The sequence below is a fragment of the Serinus canaria genome, chromosome 2, assembly GCF_022539315.1.
Source record: "Serinus canaria isolate serCan28SL12 chromosome 2, serCan2020, whole genome shotgun sequence".
Lineage (NCBI taxonomy): Eukaryota > Metazoa > Chordata > Aves > Passeriformes > Fringillidae > Serinus > Serinus canaria.
In genome coordinates, this window is record NC_066315.1 from 92,613,844 (window position 1) to 92,626,671 (window position 12,828).

Below are 12,828 nucleotides of genomic sequence, written 5' to 3' on the forward strand. Positions count from 1 at the left end.
CTTTTAAAAACATGTTTTCTAGATGTTCAGTTAACATATCAGTCACTTTCATTAATTTTCTACAGCTCATCTTCTTGATACATTGCCAGAGACTGACCCTTCTGAAAAAGGTTGATCATCCTGGGTTTAACTTTATCTTGCAGAGATTGACACACAGTTTACTACTATTTTCTTTAAAGATTCAGGGTCTATTAAGAACATTTATTAGTAGCTAAATAATTTCTAAATAGCAGACACTTAAACAGTTCCTGACAACGGGATTCAGATTTTAACATTTTTGGGCTTTCATATTCTGAAAGAAGCTTTATGCTTCTCAAAATGCTTTGTTAAAAATAAGTGGAGAACTCTGGTTAATATAGAGTGAGATAATTCCTATGAGGCTTCTTGCATCAGTTGCAGTAACTGTGAAATCCCAGTTCTGTTGCTTGGAATAGCTGTAAATCTTGGACATAACCCAGGAAAGCCCACACAAAAGGCACGTGAGAGAAAAACAAAAAATAACATGAAAATTTTCAGACAGTTTTAGACAGTTTTTTGGGGTTTTTTTGCTTCTGTCCTGAAGTGATTTTGAAATAACTCAGTGAGGAAGTTAGTTTTCTAATTTTTTTTTCCCCCCCCTGGAGCATGTGGAAGCCCTTTCAAAGGGGAGAAACAATGAAATTAATAAATCTGAAAAGACTGACCAAGTCAGAGCTTTTTTTTTTTTCCTTTAATAAACGTATAATGACTGAAGGTAAAATAGCAGCTTTTATATTAATTTTTCTTAAAATTTGAGCAATTTTTGATCAATATATCGGCTGCACTAGGTTTTTTTTGCATGTTGGAAGGAAAGAGGGTTTTTAATTCTGACTTTTTTTGGATTTTGTTTCAACACTTGTAAAATTTCTTAGTGTGTGTAATTGAAATTCTTAATATTTATTTTTTAAAACCTTAAGAAAGCTTAAACATTTGCAAACATTTGAATTCAGGTATTTCCAGGTTGGTGAAGTTAATAACTCTGGGGATCTAGTGTCTGACTCTTGTGAAAGTGAGAGGGAAAGCAAAATCAAATACAAACCAAGTTGTATTTCTGAAATAATTCAGGCATGTAGGGTGTTTTTTTAATATGTTTAACTGGTGCATTATCTTTGGCTTCTGCTAAAGAGTTGCAGTTGCAGGATCTCAAGTGAAAATCTGTTTGTTCTTTTCTTCTTACTTGGAAGTCACAAAATTCAGGTAAAATGATGCAGCTGGGCAATTCATAGATATCCTTGGAATTCAGATACTTATAAAAGAGGCATTTCAGTGTGAGAGATCAGTACTACCAGACACATAGAAAGCCATTCTGGCTGCCTTTTTGAACCAGTTTTTCTGATTTTTCTTGTGAATACATGACAGACCATGAAAAATAATGGTTTTATGTGGATGAAGTTAGATCAAGGACTCTTGTAGTGCAATGACAGCCTGTCATCTCAATGGGCATGTATTTTTTCTCTGAAGATTGGAAAAGTCCTGAAATACAGCTGTTGTGTTGTCAGTGCCCTGCCAGTTTTTTGGGTTTTGTTTCTTTTCAGTTATAAATAGGGCTGTGATACTTTCCAGATTAGAAGGCAGTTGTATTCTGGTTATTCAGTGGCCTTCTAGGGGACAATGTACAGCTGCTTCATCTGTTCTGGGCATGATCTTGCTGAAGTGTGGTTTGGTGGTAAAAGGCCAGTCATGAGGTTTGTTCATCTTTGGACTTCAGGTGTTAAAACTGCCATAGTAAAATCAGAGTTTCCAATGTAGCCTGCAATTTTTATCTTTGGCTTTCCTAGATTTCCTTGATATATTTCAGATTAATAAACTGAAGTGAGGTAGGGTGGCTTCAGGGTGGTTGGATGGATTGAGTGGTAGAAGCGCTCTTTGCTGTCTCCTCAGATCTTCTTCCTCACCAAATCTCTCATTCCTCAGGCTGGCTTAGTGCCTTGAAGATAAAGCCTAGAATATTTATTTTTTTTTAATGCAGCAATTCTGCAGATCCCAGTGACAGCTGTTACTGTCCTCTGCCCTTCAAATCTGTACCTACACCTGTGTCTCATCAGCATATCCCCTAGCTTGTTGCCATTTTCTCCTGACAAATATATGTGATAATATGTGTAATAATAGAACTTCTGTTGGCTTCCTACTGACTCCCAGGAAGCATTCCTGCAGTTTGGGACAAATTCCTCAATTACCTGGACTTTCAGTTCATCTTGGAAAAGACTCATCTGCTTCTGGGGGTGGCAGTTCTATATCATCCACAATACCTCATGGTTAATAGCAAAACATTGCTTTGTGATGTTTTCTAATGTATTGTAATGCTTTTCAATAAATCTTTTCCAGCACTGTTGTTTCCTGGATGTCAGCATTGCTCTTCTCTTCTAATTCCAAAAACACGAGTCCTTAGTTAAACTCTATTGTCAGATCTTTTTAGTTCTCTGGACGAAAAGTAGTGTTGAAATATTATCTGACAGAACTTACAGTAATTAAAATAAAATACTGTACTTGTCCCTTAGAGCATTAAGAAAGTACAGAAGAAATTATGGCAGATTTGTGCATATGCTGGGGTGTATTTTTTGTGGAGGATGGCTGTACAAGTTTGTGTCCAGAAAGGACCTGTTAAACTGAAAATTATGACAGCAAAGTCTGTAACCAAATGAAGGCAAATAACTGGCCTGTGTTTCCAGTAGTTCTGTGGTATAGGATAAAATACTGATGAAACAATACAGAACATAACCTTGGGGATTGGTGTGTGCCTTGGAGTCTATCCATAAAGAATGATATAATCATTGTAATAGGGAACTTCAGACCCCTACTGTGTTGCATTTGATATGTTTTGATAGCTCACACCATTCTAGAGAGCTAAAATTGGAGTTTAACTCATAATCCCCTGAATTACTAAAATCCGCTACCAAGTTACACAGTGATCCCATTTTAATTTGTCTCTTCAGTGAAATGGTCACTGAAAAATAGTCAGCAGTTTCATTCCAGGCATTTTCATCTCTACATTGGTTAGCTAGAAAGAAAAAACCAGTGCCTAGAAGGCTGTCTGAGGAACAGTGGCAAACTGTTTTGAAAGTGGTTGCCTGTTGTGCTTCATATATTAACAAAATTGGTGATATGAGTAGAACCTTTCCACATTCCTTAAGTCAGCCTTGGTGTTAAGTCTCCTTTTATTTTTCTGAAAGTAGAAAGAAGATGGATTTATTTCACCGCTGTTTTTAGCTTAATTTACATGCTCAAATAATTGGGACTGACTTAAAGGAGAGCAATTGCAATTATTTTCTGCTTTGGCTCTTGTTGAGTCTTTTACTATTAGATTCTTTCCTCAAATGTTGGAAGTTACTGAGGGACCTCTCACTGAAGTGTGGAGCTTCTACAAATAGAAACTCCCTGACTTGTATTTTGTGTTATCTTTTATCTGTACTATTACTTTGCCCTGACTTGTTCCTGGAAAAGAGATGCACATAAGTTTCTGCACAGCTTTTGCAGTTTCAGCATAGTCTGACTCAGTGCTGTTCACCTGGAAGACAGGCAGTAATTTGGCTTTGGTTTTGTTCTTCAGAAAGATACTCTTGTCAAATGGGAAATAACCCATCATAGGCTCACATAGAAAAATTGTTGCTTTAATGGAAATTTTAGTAGGTGCTTTTCAACTGAATGCAGGGCTGTTGGTGTTGAAAAGCTAATCTTAAACTTTGGCCAGCGTGTAGGGTGGGTTGTGAAATATTCCATTCTTCTCCTCCTCCAGTGGTAAAATACTTTGTATGTGGTTTGGTTATTGGGTTTGGGGTTTTTTTGGTTGGTTGTTTTATTCCCCCCCCCCTCTTAATTCTAACTCCTGAATGCCACAACCTTCTTTATTAATGAAAGCACCATAGGAAGATGTTTGGTTCCAACTGAAAGCTGAAATTATAGCCACGAGTAATAATTTTTTATGCCCCTGGAAAGAGTGAGAAGGAAGTAATGAAAACTACTTTGCAACATAATTGGCCTTTAATTATAAATGGCTTGCAAGTTTCATCCCTGTGAGTAATATTTTGTCCATTAGTCCTTAGCAAGGCCACAGACAGCATACAGCAACTACAAAAGTACGCTCCTTGTCCTAATGGAGTTGTGTGGTAAAGCAACTATTAGTAGCAGCTATTCAGAATTCTTAACTGCAGTTTATATTTTACCATTAGGGACTGTGTTTCTTTGCCCTTTACCTAATACATATTTATAACTTCCCAGATCATAGCTGGTGTTGTTCTGCCCCCATGCACCTTGGCCTAGCCTCATCATTTTTATAATTTATTTTCGGTATTGAAAATTTGATACTGTGTGCTCCAGAGCTTTCTCTGGGCTGAACAATGCCAATGTTTTCAGCCTCTCCTCGCAGGGTGTGTGTTCCAGCTGACAGCTGTCTTTGTGGCCTTCCACTGAACTTGCTCCTGCTGACATTTCATAATGTGGATCCAAAAGCAGATCTGGTGGTGCAGACACCAGAGAAGTGGATTATGCACAAAGTAGGACAATTGCTTCCCTCAGTCCACTGGCTGTTCTTCCATTTCCAAAGCCTGTTTAGCTCTCCTTGCTGCCAGGTGGAGGGCTGATGCATGGCTTGCCAGGACCTCCAGTTTGTTTTTTCAGGGGAGCTGCTCCCCACTAAGTTGGTCTTCAGGCTATGCTCTCATGATATTTTTTTGGGCATATCTAAGTTATTCTGAATGGCAACCCTGCCCTGCAGTGTGTCTTCTACAGTAGTGTTTGTGGACTTACTGGGTGCTCTGCCAGGTCACTGTAAAAGAAAATAAACAGGATTGGGTCCCTGATCTATTCACTTTGTAACCATGGGCAGATTGGGAACCATCAAGAGCTGCTGTTTGAGCCTAGTGATGGAGATGTTTGGGCTTTTTTAATAGCTGGTAATTTACCCATCCATGCTGTAACTTGGATCAGGTTAGATGCAATGGTGCTGCAGGAGAGACTGAGTATTCCTGAAATCAAGGTGGGGGATACCAGTGATGTCTCATCCACAAATCCTGTCATTTTATGACAGAAGGCAATCATATAGGTCAGGCATGATTTAACCTCTGTAAATCCATCCTGGTGATTCCCAATGACTATCTTCTCCTTAATATGCCCAGAAATGACGTGCAGGCAGGCATATGTCAGAACATACTGTGGAAGTAGATGAACAAACAATGAAAGTAGGCTTGGACTGTGATGTTTTCTTTCCTAGTGGTCCCTGAGACTTGGTAACTGGTAACCTGTGCATATTCCCTGTCCTGCTCTTCTTTCCTGGATACCCAGTCGCTGTCCATCTGTAGGTGGTGAGTGCATGCAGGTCACAGGATGGAGCACCTGCACCTTTGGGAATGTGGTGATGAATAAGCTGGGACTTCATGTGACCTGGGGGAACAAGTTTGTTAGGAACAGGATGTCACTTTTAGAGTGATTCTTGCTCCCTGTCTGTGTGTGTGTGTGTGTGAGGAATTTACCAGATAAGAAGGTGACAGCAAAAGTGACAGTAAGTTTAATAATTATTTTAGCTTGATCTAATGCATGTTAATGATTATATTGGTGATCTGCTTAAAGCCAGTGGGCTTTGCCCTGGGTTTTCTTTTGTATTGATTTAGTTCCATTATCTTGCCATTAGCTTGACAGTAAAAGTATTGCATGTGCAATACTTTTACTGTGTCAGGATGTGTGAAAAATCTGTAGTTGCCTGCATTTAAAGCTTCCTTTTTTTGGTAGCTGTTTGCCTTTTTTTTTTTTTGTTTTGTTTTGTTTTGTTTTGTTTTGTTGCCACTGTTAATCTGCTTTTACAACTTCTCTAATTATGTCGTGGCTTTTTTTCTGGTAATCACTATTTTGATATTCCTTTATTACTGATAATTTTAGGTGGTCTTTAGAAAGCACCAGCACCTGTCAAATGCAGTAAGATCCACAGTCAAACTGAGACCTGCTTAATTTGTACATAGTAAAGAGCAAAGAACTTTAACCTGATTGTATGATGCTGAATAGTGAGTTCACAATGACTTATTGGGGAATTCAATGTTTCTCAGATCTTATCATTAGCACCACTTGCCTTATTGGTTCAGATGCTTAATTTTCCAACTTCTGTTACTGATTGAGCAGTTATTACTCTGCATAGTTCATCAGGTACCAAAATAATTTTGTCCCATGATGATAGTTGTCCTTACTTTTGTTCTGTATAGAACTATACATTTAGATATCCATTTTTATTAGCTGCATTTTTTTTTAAGACCTGAAAAGACCCTTCAGAGTAAGGTGACAAATATATTTAATACAACCTTTCTAAAGGAGCAGTAGGTGAACTGATTTTAAGACTTAAGTTCTACAATTTAGAAATGTTCTAGAAACCATCTCATCGGCAGTGAATCAATCAGAAATACAGTATTCACAAAATGTTTTGAATGGCAGGTGTAATTAGTTCATTATTTTAATGCTTCCAATAGTTTAATTGGAAGCATTAATGTTTAATTAATGTTAATTAATTTTAATTATTTAACAATAATAATTGTTAATTAATTAATGTTAATTAATTAATGTTTAATTGCAGTAAGACTTAAATGCTGTAGGAAAAAGATCATAATAGTTGGCAAATCATTGTCAGTGTTTTAACTCAATCTTATGTATATTCCAAAATCACACTGGCATTTTCTAAACAGAGACTGAAAAATTAGTGTAGGGGAAAAAGTCAAATGCTAAATGATAAATAGTAAATGGTACCTCTGTAGTAAATTTTAGATATCTAAGTTCTTACTTTTAAGTATAAAGCCCATCTCTCTGATATTTGAAGAACTGGTTTTATGTTTTACTTGTGAAGTGTAAAATCACATTTTGCTTGTGTTCAGTTTAGTAAATATTTTATTTTTGTAAATAAAAGATTAACATGCAAATACAGTATTTGTAGAATATTAGATTTGGAAATGGACAAATGATTAAATGTATTTCACAATCAGCTAGCTCTGTACTTTAACCTGAGAGGCATAACCAGGGCTTTGGAAAGAAGGCAGTTAAGTAATTTCATAATCATTCATGCATTACAGCAATAATACTGGCACACACAAGCATAAAAACTGGTTTTGCAGTGTCTTCCTGATACAAACAAATAAAACAGTCTTCAATGGGCTTTCTTGTCTAAGAAAAGACCACCTAAATAAGTAGGATCAAATGAAAGCAAGATTTGAATACATTAAGGTTTGTTGCCACACTGATTTTAAATAGATAATAGATGAAAAAGTTATTCTGTATATGTCCTTTCATGGTATTGAGTCATTTTGTGAATTTTTTTTTTAAAATTGATTGAGGGAGGCGTTGACTCAGAGTAGGTTGACTCAGTTCCAACTTATTTTGTTTGTATAAAAACTCCTGTAGTGTCAGTTAAATAAGTTGTCTGTCATATAACTTCTTAAGCATTTTAAGCTTTCTCAATTTAAAGATTGCTGCAATTCAGAAATGTTTGAAGTTATTTGTATTTTGTTGGGAGGCAAGAAATTATAGTTTAGACTGAAGAGAATGTGGAGTAGTGGCGAGTTTCTGGCCAAGAGAGAAGATCTACTTGAAAATTCTCTATTTACAATAGAGGATCAGGCAGGTTGTAGAGGTGAAGCATGAAAAAAACTCTTCTGTGAAAAAAATTATATATTCTGGATTATGTTTGGGTATGGACAGTTTTCAATGGGTAGATGAGAAGCAAGTGATGGGCAATATAATTGTATTGTCCGAGTGTTGTGACACGAACAGAGAAAAATAGTAACTGGTACCAAAATTATGAGGTGCCTTTGTTTCTGCAATGTTGTGGTAGCTCTTGTTCATCAACTTCTGCATGTTCCAGTGCCATTGGACCTGGCATCACTGTGCATCTGATTCTGTTATTGTCTGCTCACACCTTTTCCCCATTTGAGAGAGCATTTGTGGTATGATCTGCAGTCCTCCTCCGTTTTAGCAGATCACCAATATCTGGTGACATTTTAAGTGCTTTAGGACTGGCTTTTATATTATGTAGTTTGCAGAAAAAGGGAAACTTCTGTGCATGACTAATTGAATATAAGAGTGAAGAAAGTGCATTCTGATTTATCCAAACTGATGAAATGTTTACATGCAGCTATGTTAAAAAAAAAAACCCAAAACGGTTCTGGTGATAATTGCTTTCCACTTTGCTTAGCTTCAAACATACAGAGTCTGGAGTGCTTTTAACTTATGTTTTTAAACATCCTTGCTAGATACTGTGAAGCCTGTGGTTTTGGGGGTGGAGCTGTGTTTTTTTTTCTGAGTGAATATTGTGTGCTTCAAGATAGTGAATGGGGAATACAGTTGGGTTTTTTGGTGTTTTTTTTTTTTTCCTACTATTGTTGTATTTTTGTTTTGGAAATTGGCATTAATTTTGGCAGATGTTCAAATACCAAACTGAGAATGGATTTACTAATAGATACTTCCCTATAAGCAGTAATAGAGTGGTGTTACTGGATGAACCAAAAGAAGGTAGTGATGAAGACAGTAGCATTAGCTTAGTAAAGGCAGGTTTGGTCATTCAGAATTATTTTAAGGTCTTAAAATGCCCCAGATTAAATATTAGGGACCACAGTGGAGCAGTGTTGAAATAAAGAAGGGATTATTCATTTGGGAGTGAAAACTCTAGCCTTAACAAATCAAACTTATCATAACTGTTAATTTAAGTAGCTGAATTTCCACTTAAATATGTATTATAAATCAGCTGAATCCTATTGGTATAACTTGCTTGCAATTCAATAAAAGCTGGTTTAAGTATGATGCTATGTTAATAAAAAGACCCATTGCTTTCACTTGTAGCTAACTCATGTGAATGTTAAATGACAGGTTTTGATTCAGGTCTAGTAACTTGTATTAATGACTGTATTTATGCCATGAGTAGTTGCTCTTTGAAGGGGCTGTGAGTTAAGAGCTGCATGGTGGTAGGTTGGGTGGAGATATTGTTTGAGGTAAGAAATAAAGAATTTGGCCAAACGAGCAGCTAAGTATCTCTTTTCTGAAAGGTTTTAACTCTCTTAAGGTATGGAATGAGAAGCACTTTTATGGATTGAGTCAATGACCAGATGCACAAACAAATTGCTGGAAGAGTTAGTTACATAGTTTATTCTGTGCATATGTGCTATAAAGTTTCAGTCACAGACTGTGGATATATTGCTCATTATTGCATTTCCATGGAGGAGTGTTTACTGCAGAGTTTTTGAGAAGGGGATTTTAAGGACTCTTTTGGAATATAGTCTTAGAGGAATGTTATGAAAAGAGCAGTTGGTTTGTAAATGGTTTGGGAAATAGGGGTGGAAGAGACTTGATGAGCCTTGTATGAAACCCCTCGTCTATCTAGTGCTTAGATGTCTCAGAATATTACCAATGTAGCCAATGAGCAAAGGCTCCTGAAAGTCAGAATCCATCCAAACAAAGAGTGTTTCATTGCTGTTTCGGTTCCCAGAGCTGCGGAGGGCAGAGGTGGACTTTGTGTGTCTCACAAATGTTTCCTGAGGGCCACTGCTCAGAAACTTGCAGAAAAGCTGGTTAGCCAAGATCCTGCTGTGCTGTGGTTGGGATGGAGATCAGCTCCAGCTCTTTCCCCAAGGGTTCAGACCTGTGTTTCCTGCTGCAAGGAGCAGGCTGCCAAGGTAGAGGCAGTTGAGCAGAAGTCATGTTCTCTTTCCTCAGTAAATGCATGTCTTGGTGCAGAGAGAGTTACAGCTCTCCCATATTACACTGATCCCTTACAGGATAAAGTGATGAGCTCAGAGTGGGGAATAAAGTCTGTTTGTCTAGTATCCTACATGCAAGTGGAATCCAGCTGGCTAAAAGCTATCCTATTTCATTTCTGTTCCCCCTTTCCAGAGTAGTGCTGGTTTTGTGATTTTGTTTTGTTTGTGGCTTTGATTATTTTATCCTTTTTTACAGTCAGTTGTCACTGTGTGAATAGATTTAGCAAAAGGTAGGCCCCCTCTGCCCCCTGCTCCCCCTGCTTCCCACCCCAGTGCTCCAGGTACACTGTTCAGAAATATAGATTGAAATATTCCCAGGCCAGAGGAGTGCCCTCTGTCATCTGGGGCTGTCCTGCCATGGTAAGAACCTCACCATTCATGCAGTCCCTGAAATACAGTGGTCAGACTCTTGCTTTCTGTTTTCAACACAGCTAGGTGTTCTACTCTCCTCTGGTTCTCCCAGAGCCCTGCTCTCCTGATGCTTAGAAATATTCTGACTTTCAGTTTAGACTTACATGTGGGCAGTGTCTATTTTCTTTTCCTCCAACACTCATTTAGCTTTGCTTTACTTAGGCTTGACATGTTATGAGCTTTTAGCCTTATCTCTGTCTAATAGGTTCCTATTGCTGCCCTCATCTTCACATCTGTTCTAGTAAAAGATTCATGTTGTTAGATACGGCTGACCAGAACTGTACCCTGTATTCAGCTGGTGTTATGCTGGTGGCTTGTGTGATGACTTTAATTCTTCCCTGTTTTAGCTGGAAATATTCCCTCATGACACAATGTAGGTCTGTTTGTCTGTCTTTTTTAATCTATTTTCCCCTTGCCAGATCACACTGGTGACTCACAGTTATCCTGTGATCAAGCCAGACTGATCTTTCCCTTCAGTGTCGTCTAAGACGATCCCTGGTTCCCCACATCCTGTGTGAGTGTGCTAATCACAAGTTTATTATCTCATGGTATAGGTGACCTTCTGCTATAGAAAAAAAAACAACAAACCAGGGAGTGGGTTGTTGCAGCGGTTTCCACTCTGTCTTGTGATAATCTTAAGTTTGACAGTTCACATTTTCTGTGTTTGAGACAAAGTTGGCTGAATGAAGCCCTAGGATGTCAGAGAAATAACCTCATTGATGGGGTTCTGGTGTAAAATCATGTGAAGCTGCTTGGCTGTGTCATCGCAGCTGGAGTGTTATTTTGTATGACTGATAGCAGAACTTGAAAGCCGTGGAGCACTTGTAAAATAAGAAAGGAGGTGTGTGTTGTGAGTACAAACCCTGGCATTATGAGTAGAGAATGGGTTTTCAGAATTACAGCTCTGGATTTAATTTTCTAATGTCTGCCAAAGCTTCTCAAGTGGGCTGTAAGTATTTTTTAGTGTATTTTCCTTAACTTATCTCTGCCTTTGCTCTATATCTGTAATATAGGAGAAAGGTTTACCTTCTGGTCATGTGTTTTGTCTACTTATGTTGCAAGACTTTAGGGAAGGAACTTCCTCGCTATCTCTGCGAACTGTCTGGAAAACCCCTCTTGGCTGAAGGCTTTGGACTCTGTCACAGATGATGGCATTTGCAACATTTTCTCTTTTAAAAAATATTTAGTAAACAATAGAATAGTTTACAAGTGCAACTTGTTCAAGAACAAGATATTCTTGTGATGGGTGCTGCAAATATTATGTACAAGCTTACTTTTAATCATATAGTGGATTTGAGATATATTTTGGTAATCATGATTGAAAGTGAATGCACTGCTAGTCTCCTTATTGAAACACTTATTTTCTCACTTCATTATTTTGATATGTTGCCAGATTTTGTCATCTTTTTCTTTTGTACACTGATAAATAGTGAACTGCATTTGAAAACCATGCTGAAAAAATGAGTGTTTAGCCTGTCACGTGCTTTTGTCTTCCTTTTAATGCGGAATAAACAATCTGGTTTTATTTTTAATGAAAGAAGGGGAGATAATGGTCTTGTATACATTTAGAACATTCTCATGTTGAAATGGAAATTTTCCCCTGGGTCTGTCATTGTTCTCTTCAGTAGTTATTCAGTAAGGAGTGTTTCTATATTGGCTTTAAATGTACCTCTGATAAAGATTGGGAAAACAACATTAGCACATGACATTTATGAGTTACATAAAATGAGACAATATTCAAGTACGAGCCGTGAGTTCTTGAAGGCATATTTAAAGAAGCACACAAGTACAATAATTATGTCAGGCTGATGTTCCTCGTGCAGATTTCAGCTGCTGTTACTCATTAATTATTTAAAATTCCAAGTGCAACAACTCACAGCTTAGTGACTGTAACCTGCTGAGCCTATGACCTAAACAATTAAAGCCAAAACATCTGGTTTAAAATTCCATTTGAAAAGAAGATAAATTGATTATTTATTTCTCAGTTATGCAATTATCCTTTGCAAAAAAAAAAAAAAAAACTGCTTTCTCTTCTGAGAAAGAAAGTAAATCAGTGTGTCATCACCAGAGAAAATCCCTAACTGGGGTCAGAGTATCTGTCTTTCCAGATAATCATTTATGAATGCAGAAAAATTGCTTCTCTACAGCTTTCTGAGTTACTTTGTTCTTAAATTTATTTACTGATTTCAGAGAAGAAGAGCATCTAAATTTTTACTTAAGCTTCATTAATTTTCACTTGCAGCTTGCATAGCAAACCATTTCTGACTGGAGAACTGTCTTGTTTGTGTTAATGGACTCTGGATAATGGTGACCTTTTAGGAGGCTGCCACATGAATTTTGAACGTTCTGGCATGTCTTCAGCATGCTTACAAATTAAAATAAGGACTGAGTCTTCATCAAATTATTTTAAAAAACACTTTAGGATCATGATTTCATGTGTGAACGCTCATACAATACAGCCAGGCAAAAGAAGGCAAAAAGAAGTGAGAAACCCAAAGCACAAGAAGAGAGAAATACAAGCGTGGAGTTAAGGATGCATTTTTTCTGTGTAAGAGAAGAAACAATGGGTTTGTGCTTCTTTGGCAGTGTGTTTATGGAGAGGAAGGGAGGGATATGACTGTAGAGAAGTAGATTGGGCCAAAGGGAGTCAACTTGGAGTATGGTGAAAGTCAGACCCTTTCGC

The 12,828-nt window shown here is 37.4% G+C and overlaps 1 protein-coding gene across 7 annotated transcripts in view; it reads left to right on the forward strand.

Annotated features, from left to right (window-relative positions):
- The window catches only part of MBP (myelin basic protein), a 108,894-nt gene that overhangs the window by 5,106 nt on the left and 90,960 nt on the right, over window positions 1–12,828 (forward strand). The window contains exon 1 of one of the 7 annotated variants that reach the window (XM_050971830.1): window positions 10,934–11,094. The exons of the other annotated variants lie outside the window; for them this stretch is intronic. The gene's annotated coding sequence lies outside the window, so the exon portion shown is untranslated. Of the gene's footprint in view, window positions 1–10,933; window positions 11,095–12,828 lie in introns of those variants that run through there. 7 annotated transcript variants of the gene reach the window in all.